The 16,309-nt window shown below is 41.7% G+C and overlaps 1 protein-coding gene across 1 annotated transcript in view; it reads right to left on the minus strand.

Annotated features, from left to right (window-relative positions):
• The window catches only part of LOC133422947 (NACHT, LRR and PYD domains-containing protein 12-like), a 256,789-nt gene that overhangs the window by 35,161 nt on the left and 205,319 nt on the right, over positions 1-16,309 (minus strand). The window lies entirely within an intron of this gene.

Consider the following 16,309-nt stretch of genomic DNA (forward strand, 5'->3'; position numbering starts at 1 on the left):
GGAAAGAACCAGATGGACCTTAAAGTGGTTGGTTTTGCTGCTTGCAGATGTTCAGATGTTCTCCAGAGCAGAGACGGCTGCAGGAGACGGCAGAGCCAGGACTGTTCAGCTGAGCAGCCGGTATTTTACATGTGGTGACGGAGCTCCGGTCCTTCTGGACCAGAGAGGAACCACAGACACAGAAGCTGCTGCTGAGGTGACCAGCACATCTGCTGATGCTGGACCTCATTTGAACTCTGACCCCCCCATAGAAAATCCAGGGTGCAGCTGCTTCAGAAGTCCCCACGTCAGTAAAAAGAGTCCACCTGTGTGAAATGTGTTGTCAGTATAAATAAAACTGCTCTGTGAAGGTCTCAAATGTGAGTTCATATTATTCTAAAGCATATACATTTAATTCAGTATGTATTTCATTGTTTCATGGATCCTGCCTTGAAGAACATCATGAAATAATTTCAACTGTCATGACAGTTTGTCCACAGACACAAACATCTGGTTATTTTCTGCAGCAAGTCGAGACAAATCGATCCCAGATAACGGATCGATGCAGAGCCAGAAGACAAACTCATTCAGGAGCGTTTGGGGTTTTTGGATGATGTGAAAGTCGCCTGACATCTTCATGTAGCTCCAGCACACGCATGAGCACTTCCTGAGTTGGTAAGGTGAGTGAAGGACAGGAGAAACGTCACAAACATGTCCAGAGCTGCTGAGAGAAGCTGTGAATCTGACTGAAGAAGCTTTGAGGAGACTTTTACACCATATTCTAGTTGAATTATTGAAATAAACTCCTCCAACCCCAGCAGCTCCTGCAACAGTTGCACTTTTATCCTGCACAAACATCTCAGATGGAAACCTGCCTAAATTCACCACATTTTCCTGTACGTCTGTGTAGGTGACAAATACATCTTTAAACTTTATGAAATGACCATTTTTCACTGCTGCTATTGTACACAGAACATTCAAAATGTTTAGTACAACTTCAAATCAACAAAAGTTGTTAAAGCAGGAAGAACATCTCACAAAAAGAAATGAAATGTTCCAACAAAATCAGTTCACCCTCAAGTGTTCTGAGATTTTTCCAAAAACACATTTGTTTGTGTAAATGTATTTGTCTTGTAAAGATAAACTCATGTCAAATCAATGTTTTCAAAAACAGCTGAAGTCATGTGACCATAACGTGGGACTGCAGGCAGAACGATGAGAAAACGACTCTCAGTCCAGGTCGGGACGTCGTTGGACCTGTTTTAGGTCAATCATACGTTACAATTTACACGTTACTATTTCATGAAGTCGGATAAACTCTTAGACCAGCCAAATCATTCAGACTCAATCAGAAGCTGTTTTAACACGACCTGTAAGCTGAGTCTGCTTTTCACTTTTCCTTATCATTAATGTGATAATAATAATAATTATAATAATAATAATAATAATAACAATAATAATAATACTACATGTAAATCATTATACAGCCTCATAACAATCCATGGGGGTAATTTAAACAACACATAAACAACAGTAAACAACAACTTCAGAGGACTCACGTGCTGCTAAATCAAAGCAACAAAGGACAATAATCACATCAACAATAACATGTTGCTAAATGGGCAGTTCAGTGACTGCACACAGGAAGAAAAGCGTTTTTCTCACCATTTGAAGAGGAAGAGCATCCTCCCGTCTTCCATGGTGGTAAAGTGGTGAATGAGCCGTCGTAGAAACTCCCACTGGCCTTTAGGTCCTCGACAGCAACAGTCCATGTTTCTGTTTCTGACATCCTGCTGAAGATGCTGACGAGCCCAGAACCCTGCAAGAGTGCTGTCAGTTTAGTAAACTATTGCTACTAAAAACCCTCCATAACTGCACTAATAATGTTGCTACTTTACTGAGGAATCAACACACATCTGGCGTTATTTCCTTCATGACGTTGATGCTAATGTGCTGTAATGTGATAATAATCATGACCGGTACGTTGTATTTCCAGACCAGTTGTCTCATCTTGTACATTTAATATCAGTTCTGTGTCTATCTGAACTTATTGATTCATCTATGAACTCTACATTTAATATCAGTTCTGTGTTTATCTGAACTTATTGATTCATCTATGAACTCTACATTTAATATCAGTTCTGTGTCTATCTGAACTTATTGATTCGTCTATGAACTCTACATTTAATATCAGTTCTGTGTCTATCTGAACTTATTGATTCATCTATGAACTCTATTCCAGCAGTCCGGGCTCAGAGCTCTTTCCCGCCTTACGCGGTTGCTAGGCAACGAGCCCCACCGGCTGATTCCGTTAGGTTTACGTTTATCAACAATACAAACATAAAATCTAACCATAAACTCACACATTACACATTCACCCATCAAGTACACGATTATAACTCTCCATTCTTACCTGCAAAGAGCAAGAAATATGTATTACTTATCCTCGTTACGCCGCACACATCCTCACAGTCAAGTGTGTTCTCGTTCTCACAGTGTAATCCCGCGAGACTTCCATTGTCCCCAAACATAGTGCAGCGCCCTCTGCTGGTGAGAGTTGGACACTGCATCACCACATTTGTCGATAAACGAACCTTTTCCCATCAGACAACACCGACAATTGGAGATAAATGACAAACGCTGTATCTTAATATGTGTTTACGGATATTACAACAAAGCAATGAATGTGAATTTCTATGCAAAATTAAGTCAACATATAAATGAATGGAAAACAACATATACTTCAGACAGAGGGATATTGGGTGGAGACCATAAGATTCATGGCTAGACAGAATACCTCACAGAAACTCTCAACCTGTATATAGTGACACTATATTGACTTTGTGTACAACAACACGGGTGATTGATTATTGGAGAACATCAAATCCAACATCTGTTCAATATACATGGTATAACTCTGCAGGAAACGGTCAATGTTCAAGACGAGATTACTGGTTGATTTCGTGTGAGTTATGCAATGATATCTCAAATTGTGAAATTTCAGCCGCTCCGCTCACAGACCATTGCATGATTAGTCTAACTTTATTAACATCTAAGCAACATCAGAATTCTCCAAATATTTGGAAGTTTAACAATGATTTACTACAGAATGTTGGATTTTGTGATCAAATGAAATCTCTTATCATGGAGGTTGAAAATTTAGACATGTGCGATGTTAGTAAATGGGAATGGTTCAAGTTTAAGGCCAAACAAATTGCAATTGACACAGGCAAAAAACTGTCACATTTAAGGAAACATAAGCAGAAGAATCTATTCGACAAAATTAATTCATTAACAAATAATACACAATTATCCTTAGACAACATTACTGAATTAAAGTTACTACAGACCCAGTTAGACGACATGTATACAGCAAAGGCAAATGGAGCTTATATTAGATCAAGAGCTAGATGGATCGAAAAGGGGGAAAAGAGTTCAGCATATTTCTTTGGACTGGAAAAACAAAGACACACTAAGAGAAAAATAAGTAAGATTATGACAAATGACATTATATTAGAAGATCAGAAATTAATCCAGGATGAAATTTGTCTCTTTTATTGTAACTTATATAAATCAAAATTTAATAATTCAGATTGTAACATTTTATTTGATAGCATCGATGAGGACATAAAAAAGCTGGATATAGAAGACAAACATATACTTGAAGAAGGATTAAATATAACAGAAGTTGAAAATGCATTAAAACAAATAAAAAACGGTAAATCACCAGGGATTGACGGTTTAACAATTGAATTCTTAAAACATTTCTGGGCGGACATTAAAGAGTTAATATTTAGAGCTTTTTTGGAATGTATTCAGAAAGGATGTTTGTCCCCAACTATGAAAACAGGTTTAATAACTTTGTTACCAAAACCCAAAAAAGATCTGTTGATGCTAGACAACTGGAGACCAATAACCTTACTATGCAACGATTACAAATTACTTGCTTTAGTTTATGCAAATCGCCTAAAGGTAATACTTGGAAAACTTGTAGAAAAATATCAATCAGCTTTTATAAAGGGAAGATATATTCACAACCATATTCGACTGATTCTGGATATGATTGATTACCAGTCATTTATTCAATCAGATAGTTTAGTGCTTTTCATAGATTTTTTCAAAGCATTCGACACCGTGGAACATGATTTTATGTTTACAGTGCTCAATAAATTCGGATTTGGAGAAGGGTTCTGCAAGGTTATTAAAATGTTTTATAATGATATGTACAGCTATATCTCCCTCAACCCTGGAATGACACCAAAAATTAATATCTTACGTGGAATTAGACAAGGCTGTCCTACTTCGCCCAAATTATTTATTTTACGTACACAAATGCTAGCATATCTAATTGTAAATCACCCTCAAATTAAAGGAATTACCATTTTTGATTATGAATATAGAATAAGTCAATTTGCAGACGACACAGTAATCTTTCTAAAGGATAAATCTATAATTGAAAAAGCCCTAAATATAATATCAATCTTTTCTAAAGCTTCAGGTCTGCGCTTAAACGTGAAAAAAATGTGAAATACTACCTCTTCATCCTTGTGCTGAGATTAATATAAACTCCATCCCTGTTAAAACGGAATTAAAATACCTAGGTTTAACAATGTCTAAAGACAGAAACAAGAGAGAAAAACAAAACATAGAAGAGAAAATAGTATGAAAAAATCTCTCAACCACTGGCTTATGAGAGATCTCTCTATTCTCGGAAGAATCCTACTGACAAAAGCAGAAGGCATATCAAAACTAGTATATCCTTGTCAATCTCTTTATGTTCCTCCTCAAATGATTAAAAAGGTAAATTCTGTCATTTTTAATTTTATCTGGAAAAATAAGACCCACTACCTTAAGAAATCTGTGATGGTTAAAGACTATAAAAATGGTGATTTTGAATCCATGATTGGTGTATTTAAAGTGAATTGGATAAAAGCTTACTTGGCTCAACCTGAGTCCATATGGTTCCACATACCAAATAATATTTTCCAAAATGTTGGAGGATTAGAATTTTTGTTGAGATGTGACTTTGAAATAACTAAACTGCCAATCAAATTGTCTAATTTCCACAAACAAGTACTGCTCTACTGGAAAATGATGTTCACCCACAATTTCACACCGCACAGCTCCACCTTGTGGAATAATAGAACCATCACTATTAACAGGAAGACCTTATTTAAACCAGAATGGTATGATAAGAAAGTCCTATATGTTACTGGCTTGTTGGATGTAAATGGCAATTTATTGCAATTTAATACATTTGTAGAAAAGTTTCGTTTAAATTGCTCTTATAGAGAATTCAATAAAATCTGTAGAGCTATTCCACTTCCCTTGAATGACATGATAAAAAATATTCTTACATACTCAAGTGTGATTGTCAAACTGCCTGATTTAAAAGTCGGTGAATTGAAATTGGGTGAAAGAAAATGTAATAACAAAGTACTTGGAAATGTGTTTAAAGAAAAGCTATTCAATGATATCAAAAAATCAACAAAAATAAAGATAACAGAAATTGAAGTAACGTTAACAAAGATATACAGCAGCTACCTTAAATGGCCAATTTCACCCAAAGCAAAAGAAATTCAGTTTAAAATAATAAACAATATTTATCCTGCCGCTGAAACCCTAAGGAGAAGGTTCAATTTTGACGTAGACCCTTGTGTATTTTGTAAAACAGAACACGAAACAATTGAACACTTATTCTTTTCTTGTTCATTCACAAAGCTTTTTTGGCAAGATGTTTATCGGTGGTTAAAGGAGCTTGAGGCCAGATTGTGGCAAGATTTATGAAAAAAATCCGTATACATTTTAATTTTTCTAGTAATAATGTCAGATGAAGCGTTCCAAACCCAAAAGAATGAGCCCTCTAGTGTATCTCTCCTTTGCCTTGAACAGGCTGTGTGCTGCAAAATGTGCTGCAATTCGGTCCCGAATTTCCCGCGCTGGGCTGCGGATGTGACGTCACATGACGCTGCATGCACGTTCTCCCCGTTCTCCCGTGCCGGCTTCGCTGTTGGCTGCAGTACCCCCAACGGCCGTCGTGGTGAAGGGTGGCGCTAGAGAGTCTCATTTCTTAAAAGGAGCCTCAAGCTCCTTTAAAGATTGGGATCAACGACTATAGGAGCCAAATAAAGTTGTCATTCACTGTGTGTGTCTGTGGGTGGCGCTGTGTGTTACCTGAGCCACAGGTATAAAGGTGATGACGTAACATTGTTTGACAGAGGTTTTTGACCGCTGTGGCGCTAAAGTTACACTTTATGCTTTGTCTGATCAACCTTAATCAAGACGCAATAAATACTCTTTTAATTGCATCAGAAGAAAGCGTCCTGGCTCGTCCGTCACCGCCGGGGAACGTGGGCAGCAGCAGCCAAAGGCGCGTCGACCAGATCCCGGTCAAACATTCTCAGTAGCCTAAAGCATTGGGCTTGGCTCCTACAACAACGACTGTATGTTCAGCAAGTTTCAGGTCATAATTTATATGGATGGTCTGCCAAAGAAGGTATCCAAGATGGTGAACATAATTCTAATTTTGGGTAAATATCATATACATAAAAATAAATGGAAAAACAGCAAACCCTCCATAGTATGTTTTAAAAAACGAAATAAAAAGTTATATAACATCTATTAAGGTACTTTCAAAAGAAAATCAGTCTATAAATGATTTATGTGAAACCATGTTAGAGTCTCTTGCTCTTTAAGATACAACCTTGCTACGCTTATACTTTTTTGTTGAAATGTCAACCCCTGTGATTATTTTATTTTGTGACAATTTTCTTTTTATTTAAATTTAGAAGTTTATCTTGGAAAAAATGTACAGTTACATATTCGCTTGTGTGTTGTGAATTTATGTTTCAGTTGCAAACTAATGTTTCCTCAAAGGAATTTAGTAATTTTGAAAATGTTGAATAAAGCTTGTTTAAAAAAAAAAAAAACACTCGAAAAAAAAAAAAAAAAAAAGACAACACCGACAATTTTCAACACACTCATGAGCTTTATACTCAATGCAAGTAATATTAAACATATTAATAATAATAATATGGGTATATTATCGATGGCTCTTTATTGCACATTTTCACCACATAACATTTACGCTGTTTTACACATCATAAAACTCAATAATTAATGAAGAGAGACGAGGTGGAGACAACAGAGCCACAACACAGAAGGACATAAACCGTTAAAAAGGTCAAATTAAAGGCATGGCAATTAGTGTGAAAACTCAAATGAAAGTCAAAGTTAACATCTGTTTTCACCTCTATTGTGAATAATCATGATTTCCAGTCTGGGATGGTGGATGTTGGTTTTAAACAGTGGGGTGATAATGGTGTTCATGGACTGAGAGATTTACTCTCTGATAATATGGTTATGACATTTGAACAAATGATAGACAGATATTCTATCCCCAGAAATGACTTCTTTCGTTATTTACAGATAATGTATTATATGTTGCACAGTACTACCTTGGTTGAGAACCATGAAAGCTCTCCTATTAATAAATTATTATTTTTAACAGGAAGAGAGATATCTGTAAGCCTATTTTATAAAGCTCTGTGTTTCACATCCCCGGTTGGGCTAGACAAGCTTAAAGGCACATGGGAGAAGGAGCTAAACATCATAATTGATGATGAAGAATGGAAGGATGTATTCAATAATTTCAGTTTGCAATCACGCCCAAGCAATACAGTTAAAAATTATACACAGAATGCACATATCCCCCAACCGTAGACTTCAATCTCTCACCCATGTGCCTTAAATGCAAGATAGAAATGTGTACCCTAACTCATTGTTTTTGGTCATGTTGTAAACTGCAGGTGTGTTGGTCTAATGTGCTATCTGAAATAGAAAAGATATTGGACTTAAAACTGGATATGGACTCCGCATCTCTTGTATTGGGCGTCCTAAGACAACACTTAATATCAAAACATAATCGGAGGCTGTATTGTATTACAAAGTACCAACTATTAAAGGCTGGCAAAGAGTGGTGTTTGATCTGGTTCCATTAGAATACCTGACATGTATATTACATTCAAAAACAGACCAATTCTATAAAGGTTGGGAGCCTTACTTGAACTATGTAGAGCCTGATGTCTTGACTGGTCATACTGTACATTTTTACGGTAACCCAGGGTATTATTTATATGAATCTGAGCTGGTGTTTTATTGGGTTTTTTTCTGTTTGTTTATTTGCTGCTTGTTATTTCTGTGGATCGTATCCATTGTTTGCTTGTAAAAGTGAAAAATTAATAACAATATTGTATAAAAAAAAGGTCAAATTAAAATCTGACTTCTCTGCTTCCATCAGCAGACACTTTTTTTTCCAAATGTTCTTTTAAATTGAACATCCAGGTGGAATAAAAAGTCGGGCATTATCACAGCTTTGGAGGTTTGCTACTGTGGACACAAAATCCAAATTGTATTTATAGTAAAACATAAAATAGCCACATACCTAAGAAGGCCTAAAAATGTGAAGTTTTCAATCAAATAATTTGCCCATAAATCAGCTTGAAATTCGAATGATTGTGATTAAATAGTAATTAGGATTCTGAAATACCACTAACCTCCACTGGTCGTATGTGACGTCACCAGGTCTGGACCAAGACGGCCGCTCTGTCAGCACGTGATAGTATAGTATATTTTTATAGTATATATCATGTATTATAGTACTCTGTCAGCACGTTATAGTATAGTATATTTTTATAGTATATATCATATATTATAGTACTCTGTCAGCACGTTATAGTATAGTATATTTTTATAGTATATATCATATATTATAGTACTCTGTCAGCACGTTATAGTATAGTATATTTTTATAGTATATATCATATATTATAGTACTCTGTCAGCACGTTATAGTATAGTATATTTTTATAGTATATATCATATATTATAGTACTCTGTCAGCACGTGATAGTATAGTATATTTTTATAGTATATATCATATATTATAGTATTCTGTCAGCACGTGATAGTATTGTGGTGCCGAAGAACTCGAGTCGGAGGCGGAGTATGAATGTTGAAAGCAGGCGCGAGCCGTTTATTAACATCAGCCATTCAAACCACAACAACACTGAACCGGAAGCGTAACGTCCGTCACCGCGCCCTATCCGGGCGGAACCACATTAACCCGCAGAGGGTTCCTAAGTGAATTATGTAACCCACTACACCAGCCCCCCCAGAATTCACCCATAGTCAAAATCCCCCCGCCGCGGGGGAACGACAGCCCGACCCCTACGGGTGCGAAAAACCGGGGTTTGAGGGGGGCGGGGTCGAAGGTGCGGCCGCACCAACCGCAGAGCCGGGGGGCCGACTGAAATCCCCCGGAACCCGCAGGGTCTGCCCGTAGACCAACTCAGCAGAAGAGGACTGCAGGTCCTCCTTGGGGGCACACCTCAGGCCCAGGAGGACCCATGGGAGTTTATCCACCCAGTTGCCATCCGTTAAGCTCGCGCGGAGGGCTGCCTTCATCGAACGGTGGAACCTCTCCACCAGGCCGTTCGCCTGGGGGTGGTAGGCCGTGGTGCGGTGTAGTTTGAGCCCCAAACCGTCCGCGACCGCTTTCCATAGCTCCGCAGTAAACTGCGGGCCGCGGTCCGAGGAGAGGTCGGAAGGGGTCCCGAAACGCGCAACCCACGTCCCGATGAATGCCCGGGCCACGTCGGAAGAGGTTGTCGAGGCGAGGGGAATGGCCTCGGGCCAACGCGTCGTTCTGTCGACCACCGTTAGGAGATAGGTGAAGCCCTGCGAAGGGGGCAGCGGACCAACCAGGTCGACGTGAACGGGGTCGAACCTCCGCTCGGGAACAGTGAAGGTTTCAAAGGGGGCCCTGGTGTGACGGTGCACCTTAGCCCGCTGGCAGGCCACACACGCGTCGACCCACGCCCTCACGTCCTTCTTCAGCCCTTGCCACACAAACTTCTGAGAAACCAACCTAACGGTCGGCTTTCTGCCAGGGTGGGAGAGATTGTGCACCGCCTTGAAAACGCCCCGCCTCCAGTCAGCAGGAACCAGCGGTCGAGGCTGGCCAGTAGAGAGGTCACACCACAGTCTGACACCCGAGTCACCGACCGCGACCTCCTCCAGGCGCAACCCGGTGTCGGAGGCCCTGAGGGCCTGGATCCCGCGGTCCGAGGCCTGGTCCGCGCCCATGCCGGCGTAGTCGACGCCCAACTGGACCGCCCCTACAACCGCCCTGGAGAGGCAGTCCGCGACCACGTTGTCCTTACCGGCGACGTGTCGGACGTCGGTGGTGTACTCTGATATAAACGCCAACTGGTGCTGCTGGCGGGCAGACCACGGTTCAGCCACTTTAGACATGGAGAACGTGAGGGGTTTGTGGTCCACGAAAGCCGTAAACTCCCGACCCTCCAGGAGGAAACGGAAGTGGCGGATTGCCAGGAAGAGGGCCAGGAGTTCCCTGTCGAACGCACTGTATTTATGCTCTCTGGGGGTCAACTGGCGGCTGAAAAAGGCGAGCGGCTGCCAGGCGCCGCCGACCCACTGCTCATGCACTGCGCCGACAGCGTAATCCGACGCGTCAGTTGTGACCGCCACCGGGGCCCCAGGTGCCGGGTGAGCCAGCAGAGCCGCCTGGCTCAGGGCAGCCTTGGTGGCCTCGAACGCGGCCTCCCTCTCGGCCGTCCAGTCGACGGCCTGTTTGGCGGACTTGTCTTTGAGAGCCTCGTACAGCAGGCGCATGGTGTGGGCTGCCCGGCGGTTGAACCGGTGATAAAATGTCACCATCCCGAGAAATTCTCGGAGCGCCCCAGCGGTATCCGGGCGGGGAAAAGCAGCAACGGCCTCCACCTTCGACGGAAGGGGGGCGGCCCCGTCCTTGTTGATGAGGTGCCCAAGGAAGTGGATTGAGGGCAACCCGAACTGGCACTTAGCCGGGTTCACGATGAGGCCGTGCTCGCTGAGCCGTGTGAAGAGGCCCCGGAGGTGCGCCAGGTGCTCCCCCTCCGAGGAGCTGGCGACGAGAATGTCGTCCAGGTAGACGAAAACGTAAGGCATGTCCCTGAGCGCCGAGTCCATCAGCCGTTGGAAGGACTGAGCCGCATTCTTAAGTCCAAACGGCATGCGCAGAAACTCGAATAAGCCAAACGGCGTGACTACGGCCGTCTTAGGGACGTCAGCGGGATGCACGGGGACCTGGTGGTACCCACGCACCAGGTCCACCTTAGAAAAAATCAGCTTACCCGCCAGGTGCACGGAGAAGTCCTGGATGTGCGGGACCGGGTAGCGATCGGGAGTAGTGGCGTCATTCAAACGGCGGTAATCGCCGCACGGCCGCCACCCACCCCCTGGCTTGGGGGCGATGTGGAGCGGCGACGCCCACGGGCTGTCCGAACGCCGAACGATGCCAAGGCGCTCCATGTTGGCGAACTCAGACCTGGCGACCTCGAGCCTCTCGGGGTTGAGCCGCCGTGCCCTAGCATGGACCGGGGGGCCCTCGGTCACGATGTGGTGCTCCACACCATGTTTGGTCGTGGCCGCAGAGAAGGTGGGTTCAGTCAGGCTGGGAAACTCACCGAAGAGGATCTGGTAGTTGTCCCCTTCTTGGTCGGCGTGTCGCCACCCGCAGGTGCAGAGCTGCGTGTCAGGGCCAGCACCTCCGGGGTGCAACGTTGAGCAGCCAGGAAAAAACGATCAGCCTCCTCAGCCAGGGCGCGGGGCTCCGTAATAACAGTGTTGGCCAGAGCTGTCTGAACGCGAGGAGGCATGTGGCGGAGGAACAGCTCAACAAAAGGAAAGTTGGGCTCCTCTGCACCCAGCAGGTTCAACATCACCTCCATCAGCTCGGAAGGTTTGCTGTCCCCAAGTCCCTGGATTGCAAACAGCCGTCTGGCCCGTTCTGCCCGCGACAGCTCAAAAGTCTTGAGGAGGTAAGCTTTAAAAGCCTCATATTTATTCCGGGCTGGAGGGGTGGTAATGAAACTCACCGACCTGGTCGCGGTGGAACTCCCCAGCGCCGAGACAACGTGGTAATAGCGCGCATCGTCGTCTGTGACGTCGCGGAGCGCGAACTGCGCCTCGGTCTGGGCGAACCATGCCGCCGCTGATGTCTCCCAAAACTCCGGCAACTTCAGAAAAGTAGCGTTGTTTGCCATGTTCGGTTCAGTCTCTGAATCTTCAGCGAGACTGACGTCGGGGTCACCAGTGTGGTGCCGAAGAACGGGAGTCGGAGGCAGAGTATGAATGTTGAAAGCAGGCGCGAGCCGTTAATTCAAACCACAACAACACTGAACCGGAAGCGTAACGTCCGTCACCGCGCCCTATCCGGGCGGAACCACATTAACCCGCAGAGGGTTCCTAAGTGAATTATGTAACCCACTACAGTATAGTATATTTTTTATAGTATATATCATATATTATAGTACTCTGTCAGCACGTCTCTCCCAGAACGTTACAGTATAATATATATTTATAGTATATATCATATATTATAGTATAAATTGTATTCGATGGTGTTTTTTCAATAAGAGGATTGCAACAGTTCGCCCTCTGGTGGTTATACAAGGTAACTGCGCTCAGTGTAAAGTTAGAAGAATTAAATGACAAAAGTACATCCTGTTATTCCTTTAAAAATAAATCGACAATAAACAGTTAAAAGGGCAATACCACAACGAGTCTGTTTCGAGGAGAAATTAGTGCAAATACAATCTTCATCCGTCTTCTTTAATTAATTAATGTAATTACAGTCGGTAATCTATGAATTGTTCTCTAATTAAAATGAATTACAGACGATAATGTCGTTAAGTGGAAGAAAACGGCGGTTTCTAGTGTCACCACAAGAGGGCGGTCGTAACAACGTTTCGCCCTCCAGCAGTTCGCCCTCTAGCGGTTATACAAGGTAACTGCAGTCAGGGTAAAGTTAGAAGAATTAAATGACAAAAGTTCATCCTGTTGTTCCTTTCAAAATAAATTGACAAACAGTTAAAAAGGCAAAATGAATCTGTTTCGAGGAGAAAATAGTGCAAAAACAACCTCCATCCGTCTTCTGTCATTAATTCATGTAATTACAGTCGGTAATTTATGAATAATTCTGTCATTAAAATGAATTACAGACGATAATGTCGTTAAATTGAAGAAAACGGTTGTTTCTAGTGTCACCACAAGAGGGCGGTCGTAACAACGTTTCGCCCTCTAGCAGTTCGCCCTCTGGCGGTTATACAAGGTAACTGCAGTTAGGGTAAAGTTAGAAGAATGAAAGTACAAAAGTACATCCTGTTGTTCCTTTCAAAATAAATTGACAATAAACAGTTAAGAGCACGACGACAACGAGTCTGTTTCGAGGAGAAATTTGTGTAAAAACAATCTTCATCCGTCTTCTGTCATTAATTAATGTAATTACAGTCTGTAATCTATCAATAGTTCTGCAGTTTGGATGAATTACACACGAGAATGTCGTTAAAGCGCCTTTCTACAAAGAAATGTACGTTTTACGTCTCATTTATTCATTCACACACGCACTAATATACTTGGGAAACAGTTAGGCACCAAATATAATATATTTAATTTTCTCAGATGGCAAAAATAAGAACTTTATTGATCCCACAAAGGAGTAATTCATGTTATATCAGTTATAGAGAACAAGGTAGTGCCGAAAAACAATATATAGTGCTCCACCTTGCTTCTCTTTCCTTTTATTGCAACACATTCATTTACATACATGACAGTGGCACATAAACACTGCATTGATCACCACACTACACACACTGCACTATCACTGTCTCGTCTTCTTCTTTTTTTACATCCGTGATTTTAGTCGTCTTACAGAATCAGGAATTCATCTGTTAATAAAATATGTAAAATATGTCAAAGCGAAGGACACACACACTCACACACCTAATCTAACGTCTGCTGGAAGGTGGAAAGGTGAATAAATCTCACTGTGAAAGCTTTTATCAGATAAAAGTAGTGACCATGAATATATATGAAGACACTTATTAAAAGAAAAACTCTGACATCAACTCCGTTTGGCTGCATCAACCTGTAAGCTACAAACAAAAACTTACTTTTGTTGGGGACAAATTCTCAGTGAGAATTCACTTTACAAATACAAAATTTCCCCATTAAGAGCTTTCATTTGCTGGTTTTAAGGTAAGTTATCATTAAATATAAGTAAAACTAAATTTATTATTTTTGGAAATCGACCTATTAATCAAAGTGTACAAATCACTATTGATAATGTGGAAGTGGAAAGAGTTTTTGTTAATAAGTTTCTTGGAGTGGTTATTGACCATAAACTGTTCTGGAAGCCTCACGTCAACTTCTTAAAAAAAAACAAAATATCAAAAACCAATTGCAATTCTATATAAATGTAAAAATATTCTAACATTAAATTCACTAAAACTCCTGTATCAATCTTTAATAAAACCAACGTACTAACTAACTAACGTACTGTATAGAAGTATGGGGACACACATTTAAGACAATCACGAAACCAATATTTTTACTCCAAAAAAAAGCAATGCGACTCATAAACAAAGTTGGATACAAGCACTCAACCAACCAATTATTTATAGATTCAAATGAGCTTAAATTCAATGAACTGGTGGACTTCAAAACTGCACAGCTCATGTTCAAAATCAACAATAACATGCTGCCAGACTGTATTCAAAATATGTTCAATTTAAGACAAAGCCATTCCAACCTCAGAGGGGAGAGAGATACAGGAAATCAACAATCAGAACCAACACCAAACTGAGACGCTACAGCGGCAGCGGTGGATTTATGGAATAAGTTGGATATGAGTGGTGATGCTTGCTATGTTGATTTGGGTATTTATTTAATTGGTGATTTGCTTTGATTTTTTAAGGATGAAGGAAACATGTAGACTGCACCTTTATTTTAAAAATCTTTTTTATTTCTTGAGGAATTTTTGTTATCCCTACAGAGGCAATTTGTTTTACTGGCTGTCTTTCTCTTACTTCTTGCTTTTATTTCATTTATTTAATTAATCTTTTTGAGGGTAGGCAAATAATAAGCTTTGCTTCAGCCTACACCATTTTCAGTCTAGATGTTATTTGTTTATTTGTATACTGGAAACTTTTTTGAACAGTTTTCTTTGAACAGTGTATTCGTTTTCTTGTTGTCATTTTTATTCTTTGTTTTTTTTTGTCATGACCGAAAATAAACTAAACTAAACTAAACTAAAAACTAAGGTAACAGAAAAACATCTTGTTGAGCAACAGGCTCTTTTGTGAGCTGCAGGAAGGAACTGAGGTCTTTGTATGATCAAATATATTTCTGTGGGAAAAAAACACGTCCACATTTAAAATAAGTTCACTCAAGTTAATTCATATGTTAAAGATACATGTAGGTATCAAACATCCATCTTATCTGTCTGAAGAGTTAGAAAACAAGAAAACTAACAAGATTAAGACGTAACTGGAGACATATTACACCCTGGAAACAGAAAGCGTCTTGAGTTGAAGGCCAAATACAGTCAGATGAGTGGGTTTCCATCAGCATCCGTTCAGGATAAAAGCTGGAAGGCTGGAAGGTAACGGTACCGACCAGATCCTCCTTCTTTTCAGCCTGTTTATGACAACATGAGGTTCTGTTATCTTCTGAGTCCTGATGAACTCGATGACATCATCGTTCACGTGAGCGACCGACAAGAAGCGACATCCCCCTGTGGAGCGGATCTCACAGTGAGGGAGGTGAAGCTGACACATGGACCCCTCCTTCACACACCTGAGGTCAAACAGGGGTCCTGCAGCTTCTTGTGATGTGGGCTCAGCTGGCTCCTGCTCCAAGGAAGGATCCTGTACAGAACCAGGCCTCCGTCCTTCATGTGAAACACCAGAGCCGTCTCTCTGCACTGGTACTGACCTGGACGGGAGCACTGGAACCTGTAGCTTTCACCAGCAGACTCATCAGTGCAGGCAGGTGTGAACTCCTCAAAGCTGCTGCTCAGGTTCCCGGCAGAGAAACTTCCACATCTTTTTAGGGCTCTGCTTTCTGCAGAAGGTTCATGAGTGGGAGAGGGAAAGCTGCTTGAACGGGACCTGCTGCAGGACTTTTCCTTCCTCTCACAGGAACCTGTGGTGGAGAGTTTTAGAGGACCAGAGGAAGGCGGAGCGTTGCTCGCTGTGATCGGCTTCATTCTGATAAAAGGCTCACATCCTTCTCCCAGGTTGGAGTCTTCTTCTGCATGCTGTTGTGTCTCTTCACTGCTGCTTTCAGCAGATTTAGGAGCAGGGACAGAAGAAATGTTAGTCTGAGAGCAGGAAGGTGCGGTGGGAGCAGACCAGGGTGTTTGATGAAGGAGAGGTGGAGGTTGGTGGAGACACAAGCTTCACCAACCTTTGCTGGTGTTGAGAGA

The sequence above is a fragment of the Cololabis saira genome, chromosome 22 (assembly GCF_033807715.1).
Source record: "Cololabis saira isolate AMF1-May2022 chromosome 22, fColSai1.1, whole genome shotgun sequence".
Taxonomy (NCBI): domain Eukaryota; kingdom Metazoa; phylum Chordata; class Actinopteri; order Beloniformes; family Belonidae; genus Cololabis; species Cololabis saira.